An 8,274-nucleotide genomic window follows, 5' to 3' on the forward strand; every position below is an offset into this window, starting at 1 on the left:
TCCTGAAGTGTTCTTTAAATAGAACAAATAATATAAATTAAACACCACAAATAATTTATTGCATATAAAAGAAAATTATTATATCTAGTGAAATAATTTGATGTTACAAACAAATTAGCTTGCATAAGTTGATGGATCCATGCTTGAACAAGTAATTCTCCATGGACAACAAATATATCCATATCGTTAACAAATTGTTCTTAAAAGTGAATAAAATATATCCACATCACGAATAAAAATATTTCTATAGTCAAACACTTGAGTTTATGAAGTCAACAAATTATATGAACTTATAGAATAAATATTGTTCACCTCAAACAAATTATTTGAACTCAAAAATAAATATTTGTGCACCTACAATAAATAAAACAATAAATAAAAAGTGGACATGAAACTAATGTTGTGATACATGAAAAAGTTAAAGGAATAAATTAAGCATATGACGTAAGATAAAGCTGAAAACTAAATCAAAAATAAAGTAAGAGGATGTATAAAAAATGCATAAAAGGAATAAAATAAAAAAGAAAAGAAAAATAGAAAAAGAATTATAAGATAGTGAACGAGCAAAAAACTAAATGGAACAATGAATTAAAAATAGAACGTTCAAAAGGAGAGGCATCGAGTGTTATAGTCACATAATATATAATTTTATATTAAAAAGTCAATATAAAAAATAGAAAAAGTAAAAATAGAAGAGAGAGAGAAATCCCTTGCTCTGTACTTCCCCCCTTTGCTTGTTCAGCTACACCAAAATGCAGTTAGACCAAAAATCCTATTTTGCTAAAACTAATCCAGCAAGAATCTTGCTATTGTGGACTTGATTTTGCACACATGGGGTGGGTGGGGGGGTGTGTGCAAACTGAACAAATTGATTCAAGTGATAGAAGCAGCGTACCAACGGGAGAAGACACTACTAGAAAACGGTCTATCGGTACCAGCACGTTAGTGCCGGCTCGAAAACGAGCCGGCACTAACGTGCCTGAACAGTGCAAGGCGGGCACGTTAGTGCCGGCTAGAAATCCTAGCCGGCACTAACGTACCATCCTCCCAACAGTCAGACGGCTGCTACAACGGTCAAAACGCACATTAGTGCCGGTCGGCATATCTAGCCGGCACTAACTTGGTCAATTACAAGTTAGTACCGGCTGTCTGCTCTAGCCGGCACTAAACGTACACAGTTAGTGCCGGCTAATGCCACCAGCCGGCACTAACTTGCCCCGTATATACCGGCCACTACATCCCAGCCCTCCATTTCATTTGCCACTCTCCTTCTTCCCGAGCCCTCCAACCGAGCTCTTCCTCACTCTCATGGCGTGTTACAGGGGAGGTGCTGCCCATTTTTCCTCAAATTTGTGAGAATTTCACCCATCCAAGTGCACCAAAGGTTAGTAGCTTCTTCCACTCTTCTTTCACGTGTTTATTCTTTGTTTCATGCTTTCTAGATAAAGAAAATAGTGATTTTAAGGTTGAGGAAAAATGAGCATAATTTTTCGATTTGTTCATTAATTTGAGCAAAATAGAATCGATTTGTTACTTTTTTAGAGAAGGTTTTCTAGATAGTTTGACCATCATACATTTAGAATGATTTTTTTGGATTATTTCACGGGGACATGTGTATATGTTATTGTGCAAAATTTTAGGGATTTTAAGGATGAGGGACAATGAGCATGATTCATTAATTTGTTCATTAATTTGAGCAAGGTAGAATTGATTAGTTGCTTTTTAGAGAATGATTACTACATAGTTTGACCATCACACATTTAGAATAATTTTTTTGAATTATTTCATGGTGACATGTGTATATGTTATTGTGCCAATTTATTTTGCTATTTAGTTTAAATTTACTAGATAGGTGGCCTATGACACATTTATATTTTTTTTGAATTACTTCATAGTAACCTGTTTTTAGGGATAATGAGCATGATTTTTTTTTTAATTTGTACAGATGGACCGGCAATGGATGCACGGAAGCCGGAGCACCTCGGCGTGGATTCAGGGTTTAGATTCTTTTCTCAAGGCAGCAATTACAAGTTAGTGCCGGCTGTCTGCTCTAGCCGGCACTAAACGTACACAGTTAGTGCCGGCTAAAGCCACCAACCGGCACTAACTTGCGCCGTATATACCGGCCACTACATCCCAGCCCTCCATTTCATTTGCCACTCTCCTTCTTCCCGAGCCCTCCAACCGAGCTCTTCCTCACTCTCATGGCGTGTTACAGGGGAGGTGCTGCCCATTTTTCCCCAAATTTGTGAGAATTTCACCCATCCAAGTGCACCAAAGGTTAGTAGCTTCTTCCACTCTTCTTTCACGGTGTTTATTCTTTGTTTCATGCTTTCTAGATAAAGAAAATAGTGATTTTAAGGTTGAGGAAAAATGAGCATAATTTTCCGATTTGTTCATTAATTTGAGCAAAATAGAATCGATTTGTTACTTTTTAGAGAAGGTTTTCTAGATAGTTTGACCATCACACATTTAGAATGATTTTTTTGAATTATTTCACGGGGACATGTGTATATGTTATTGTGCAAAATTTTAGGGATTTTAAGGATGAGGGACAATGAGCATGATTCATTAATTTGAGCAAGGTAGAATTGATTAGTTGCTTTTTAGAGAATGATTGCTACATAGTTTGACCATCACACATTTAGAATAATGTTTTTGAATTATTTCATGGTGACATGTGTATATGTTATTGTGCCAATTTATTTTGCTATTTAGTTTAAATTTACTAGATAGGTGGCCTATGACACATTTACATTTTTTTTGAATTACTTCATAGTAACCTGTTTTTAGGGATAATGAGCATGATTTTTTTTAATTTGTACAGATGGACCGGCAATGGATGCACGGAAGCCGGAGCACCTCGGCGTGGATTCAGGGTTTAGATTCTTTTCTCAAGGCAGCAATGGGAAATAGGTCGCCAAAGGGTTTAATGTGTTGTCCATGCAGTGTTTGCAAAAATAAAAAGGAATTCCGGAAAAGAGAAACTCTATGGAATCACCTAGCCTTGAATGGTTTCATGAGTAACTATAGCCTTTGGACTAAGCACGGCGAAGTTGGAGTTATGATGGAAGATAATGAAGAATATGACGATGGTGATAACAATCTTCCAGATTGGGCATGGGTTCATGAAGTAGGTGGCTTTCAAGATGAACCAATGGACGAGGGTGAAGCAAATGTTGCACAAGAGGAGCCACCCGACGAGCTAGGTCAGGCGTTGCTTGATGCACAGAAAGACAGTGACACTGTGAAGGAGGCATTAAAGTTTGAGAAGATGTTGGAGGATCACAAAAGGCCGTTGTTCCCTAGTTGCAAACCGGAGCAGAAGAAGTTGGGTACCACGCTAGAGATGCTGAAATGGAAGGCAACTAATGGTGTCACCGATAAGGGATTTGGTGAGCTATAAAAGATTGTAAAGAACATGCTTCCTGAGGGTAATGAACTGCCGTCAACAACATACGAAGCTAAAAAGATGGTTTGCCCTCTTGGATTGGACGTGCAGAAGATTCACGCATGTCTTAACGACTGCATCCTGTATCGCGGCGAATACGAGAACTTGGAAGCTTGTCCTGTTTGTAGCGCATTGCGGTATAAGATCAGGCGAGATGATCCAGGTGATGTTGATGGGGAGCCGGTAAAGAAGAGAGTTCCCGCAAAGTTGGTGTGGTACTTCCCTATAATACCACGTCTGAAGCGTTTTTTCAAAAACAAGGACAACGCTAAGTTGATACGATGGCACAAAGAAGACCGTAAGGAGGATCACATGATCAGACACCCAGCAGATGGGTCCCAGTGGAGAAACCTTAACCGAGAGTATCCTCAATTTGACAACGACCCAAGGAATATAAGATTTGCTCTAAGTGCGGATGGAATGAATCCGTACGGTGAGTTTGGCAGCGCTCATAGTACATGGCCTGTGACCCTATGTATGTTCAACCTTCCTCCTTGGTTATGCCTGAAGCGTAAGTTCATCATGATGCCGGTGCTTATAGAAGGGCCAAAAGAACCTGGCAACGATATTGATGTGTTCCTGCAACCCTTGATGGATGATCTCTTACTGGTCTTGAAAGAAGAAGGTGTACATGTGTGGGATGAGTATAAACAGGAGTCTTTCAACCTCCGAGCTTTGCTTTTTGTATGCATCAATGATTGGCCTGCACTTGCAAAACTTTCGGGACAGTCGAACATGGGATACATGGCCTGCACCCACTGTTATGATGAAACCGATAGCATTTATTTGAAACACTGTAAGAAGTGCGTATACATGGGCCATCGCCGATTCCTTCCTACCGATCACCCCCTAAGAACCGAAGGGAAGCATTTCAAAGGAGAGCCCGAAACTCGTCGTAAGCCTCTGTTCCGTAATGGAAAGCGTGTGTTCTCGATGATCAAGGATGTGAAGGTAGTATTTGGAAAGGGTCCCGGTAGCCAACCTGTTCCGAAGGATGACCAGGGACATGTTCCAATATGGAAGAAGAAGTCTATATTGTGGAACTTACCTTATTGGCAAGTCTTACAGGTTCGCAACGCAATTGATGTGATGCATCTATCGAAGAATCTTTGCGTCAACCTACTAGGCTTTCTGGGAGTGTATGGTAAGTCAAAAGACACATTGGAAGCAAGGCGCGACATGTGGATGCTAGCTGGACGACAAGGCTTGCAACCCGAGAAGAGAGACAAAGGACGCCACTATTTAAAACCTGCCAGCTATAATCTGAGTAAAGAGGAGAAGGAAAGCATGTTCGATTGCTTGAACAGTATCAAAGTCCCGTCTGGGTACTCCTCAAATATACAGGGCATAATAAATGTGAAAGAGAAAAAAATCCAAAACTTGAAGTCCCATGACTGCCACGTTCTGATGACACAATTACTTCCGGTTATACCGAGGGGTGTTCTACCGGAAAATGTGAGATTGGCAGTTGTAAAGCTTTGTGCATTCATGAATAAAATTTCACAGAAAGCAATTAATCCAAATAATCTAATAAAGCTGCAGAAAGACATTGTCGAATGTCTTGTCAGCTTTGAGATGGTCTTCCCACCTTCCTTCTTCAATATTATGACACACCTTCTAGTTCATATTGTGACAGAAATAACTATTCTAGGTCCTGTTTTTCTACACAATATGTTCCCTTTCGAGAGGTTCATGGCAGCATTGAAGAAGTACGTGCGTAAACGTTCTCGCCTAGAAGGATGCATTGCTAAGGGCTATGGAACCAAGGAGGTCATTGAGTTTTGCGTTGACTATCTTCCTGATCTCAATCCGATTGGGCTCCCCGTGTCACACCATGAGGGGCGACTAAAGGGAAAAGGCACACTAGGAAAGAAATGTAATGTGCACATCCCTTGTAGTGAATTCAGCCAAGCAAACTTCACGGTTCTTCAGAATTCATCCAAGGTGGCTCCATATATTGATGAGCACATGAATATTATACAGTCTGAAAATCCACAAAAGAATCTTGCTTGGATTACACGCCAACATATAAAAACTTTTGACGGCTGGTTCAGACGAAAATTATTGGGCAACAACACAGTTGATCAAGAACTTCAATGGCTGGCTAGGGGACCATCAATCACTGTCCAGCAATACCAAGGGTACGAAATCAATGGGTATACATTTTATACGAGAGCTCAAGACAAAAAAAGCACCAACCAAAACAGTGGTGTCCGTATGTGTATAGTAAACAGTAATGGAGAAAAGAACAACTACTATGGTGTCATAGAGGAGATATGGGAACTTGAATATGGACCCATAGTTGTCCCTTTATTTCGTTGCGAATGGGTGGCTGGAGGAGGCGTAACGAAGGACCGGTATGGGATGACCATAGTTGACTTTAAAAAGATTGGATATAAAGATGAACCATTTGTTCTAGCCAAGGATGTGACACAAGTGTTCTATGTGAAGGACATGTCAAGCAAACCGAAGAAGAAGTCATATAAGACGCCTGAAGCAGACAAGGCTGAAAATGAGCCGAAACGGCACATAGTTCTTCCAGGAAAAAGAAAAGTTGTTGGAGTTGAGGATATTTCGGACAATTCGGAAGATTATGACCAGATTGATGACCTTCCTCCATTCTCAGTTGACGTTGACCCTAGCATCCTCTTATCCAAAGAGGACACACCTTACTTACGCTGTGATCACGCTCAAGGCACTTTCGTCAAAAGGAAGATTATCAATGTTCCAGTAGATAATGATAATGAGTAGTAGTTTTATATAAATTATGTATTGAATTCTCTCAATCAGTGATGGAATGTAACGCACCGCATCGTATTTATCTCAATTCTTGATATTATTTCTCCAATTATGACATAATATCATCCTCAGATAATATTATATTTTTGCATGGTATAAATATTATTTACATTCACTAATTTTGCATTACTAGAAGCATTGAAACATTAAATTACAAACAAATAATCAAGTAATATGCGAATTGATTACATCATTGTATAGGCTACTACTGAAAAGTTTTTTGAAGAATTTTGCATGGATCAAAATGAAATGTTTTCGATTTATTATGAATAACAGAAACATATACACATATAAACCCTTTACGCTACACGTAATTGATAATGGTTGCATATTCGTTAATTTACTTCAATTACTATTATTATTGTGTACATATAATTACTATAATTATTGTGTAGCTAACAATAAGATATAAATTTTGTTATATTATTCTAATTATTAAGCCTATTATGAATAAATTTATGAATACTAAATTTTAGTGTAAATGGGAACTGGCATGGCCAATTCCCGCGCGCCAATTCCCGCGCGGATGGTACACCTTAGTGCCGGCTGGTAACACTAGCCGGCACTAACTTGTCCATCTGACGTCACGTGGGCGTTAGTGCCGGCTAGTAATACCAGCCGGCACTAACTTGTCCATCTGACGTCACGTGGGCGCGTTAGTGCCGGCTGGTAATGTCAGTCGGCACTAACCGCGCCATCCCCCCAACAAATTAGCCTCTTCGCCCATTCAGATCGACGTCGCCCCCAACTTACCCGCCGCCCCGACCCTCGCGCCATTGCTGCCGCCGCCCGAAGCTCCGGCCGCCCCGCACCTCGTCGTCCTCGCGCCATTGCTGCCGCCGCCCGAAGCTCCGGCCGCGGCGCACCTTGTCGTCCTCGCGCGCGGCCCGTTCCGCGCAGCCCGGCCGCCCGGCTGCCCTTGCCGCCTCGAGGTCCTCGCGCCACTGCTCGGCGTTCTCGCGCCATTGCTGCGGCGCCCGAAGCTCCGGCCCCCACCGTCGACCCCTCCCTCCGGACCTCCTCCTCGCCCTCCGAAGAATCTGCTGAATCCCTGGCTTTTTTGAGAAGAAGTTCTATATCTGCATTTGCTTGATCTTCTCAACTTTGATCATTAGTAGATGAGTTATATTCTTCGGTAATTGGAATACTGATAAAAGTCGAACAAACTCGAAGGTCGATGGAGGAGGTATATGAGTTATATTCTTCGGTAATTGGATTGTTGCTGCCAAGTCTGCACTGCCACATGTCATTATCATCGTGATTCACCATGCACATAAACAAGATCTCCACTTTTTCAATAGTTTTACTGTCTGAATATTTGTTGTCATTTAACTTCTCAAATTAAGCATATCATGAATTCATGATCACTAATTATTCAGCCCATCTGGATCCCACTGATGATTATAAACTTATGTGCTTTGCCTTCCTGGGAATAAGAACAGTAATCATTATTAGTATACCAAATTTATTCTAACTTTAGATGTGAAGGACCATCAATGTTTAAACAAGTACAATCAGTTACATACTTTGTCGTCTAGAGTTCAGAAATAGTTTGATATGTTTAGTTTTCAGATATATATATATATATATGCACTAGATAAATTGGCATCGTTTTTAATTTTCAGAAGGTGTTTACAAACTACACGTGCTTGAATTTCTGCTTAGAGCGGTTGAGATGCATTTGTATAATGCAATATATAAGATTAAATTATACCTCAACTAATATTTTTAGCTTCAGAGAAGTCAAACAGTGATGGCTGATAGATCGAGCATGAACAGAAGTAGCTTGCTCATATATGTTGTTAGTTTGCTGCATAATCTGGCGTGCTTGTGATCATCAAATTTGTACAGATACATGCTTCTAATTTGGTCCATGGTGGTGCCAGACAGTAGTAGAGACTAATAGAAATAGATCAGAAAACAGCTCGAGTGATTGCTTATACTCTGAATTTTTACTCTTGAGCACTTTCAAGTTTATTGCTTGCCTGTTTGGTCTGCTAAGAAAGAATTGCAGATATATGGTG

General features: G+C 40.3%; 1 pseudogene; it reads left to right on the plus strand.

Moving 5' to 3' along the window:
• Positions 1-2,932: 2,932 nt before the first annotated feature.
• Positions 2,933-6,160, plus strand: LOC112901920 (annotated as a pseudogene).
• Positions 6,161-8,274: the final 2,114 nt, after the last annotated feature.

Source organism: Panicum hallii, chromosome 8, assembly GCF_002211085.1.
Source record: "Panicum hallii strain FIL2 chromosome 8, PHallii_v3.1, whole genome shotgun sequence".
NCBI classification, from domain to species: domain Eukaryota; kingdom Viridiplantae; phylum Streptophyta; class Magnoliopsida; order Poales; family Poaceae; genus Panicum; species Panicum hallii.